Source organism: Mesitornis unicolor, unplaced genomic scaffold, assembly GCF_000695765.1.
Source record: "Mesitornis unicolor isolate BGI_N332 unplaced genomic scaffold, ASM69576v1 scaffold9745, whole genome shotgun sequence".
Classification (NCBI taxonomy): Eukaryota; Metazoa; Chordata; class Aves; order Mesitornithiformes; family Mesitornithidae; genus Mesitornis; species Mesitornis unicolor.
In genome coordinates, this window is record NW_010183463.1 from 4,133 (window position 1) to 5,244 (window position 1,112).

Genomic DNA, 1,112 nt, shown 5'->3' on the forward strand with positions numbered 1-1,112 from the left:
TAAAGAGGTAGGCTGACAGTGGATGCCAGTTGATTTGAGCTTTATTTTGCGTTTTCAGACCGCAGAGTCAAAAGGTAGAGATAATGCTGGAATTGGGTCAGCAGTCAATGGTTTATTTGTCTTTAACCATCTGGGTAATGGTGAGTAAATGGTACGGTGACTGGTTGTTTTTCCTGGGTCTGCATAAATAAGTGGGTGACTATTGTGTGTCTGCAGAATTGGGTCTGTGCCAAGTGCCAAGGTTAGAATTAGGATTTGTGCGTAGGACCTGTGGGAACAGGACTTTATCTGAAGTGTTGGTGACAGATAGTGTTGTGTGTAACAAAAGCTAGGGTTCAGATTCAAGTTTGGGATCAGGGTTCAAATTAAGGTTTTTGTATATTTGAAGATTAAGATTCAACATTGTTTAATGTGAATTCTTTTTCAAATCTAGATCTTTTTCAGATCTAGTCTCCCATACCCATGCATGTGAGCTCTATACTTCTCTCTGCAGGCCTTGTAAAACAACAATAAATTTAACTCTTCATGCATTACTGTGCCTAATCCTAACTCTGGCTATGGAGTAAGAATTCTGTGAACTTCAGAGTAAGATATCCAAGTACATTTGTAACAGCTCGATTTACCTTGGATGAATAAAGAATGCAGCACTTACCATGATTTTTCACCTCCTTTCCTTGATAACTTTAAGCATAGAGAGCCTGCTTGCACTACTAATCCAAAACACAGCATTCAGACCCTAGGTTTATCATAGCACCCCATGCAAATTTTGCATTCTTCTGTCCGTTTTTCCAAACTTCAGGCTTACCTCCATTACGGTGAGAAACCTGCTGCTGTCTGCAAATAAAGAATAAGGAGTTCCTTTAGAGGACACCAGCCTTAAATGCATTTTTCTTGTTCTGGGGAATTATGACAGTAATCTTGACTCTTCAGTCCCTACTTACTCTGACCCTAATCCCAGACTAGGCTCCTTCTGTGCTTTGAAGGATTTGAAGGAACTAGTTACGAAGTGATCTATGTAAAGAACACATACAGATCTGCAGGTCGTTATTGTTATATACAAATAGTGAAGCAACTTTTTCCGGAAATACTGTAAAATTACATATTTGCCTGTT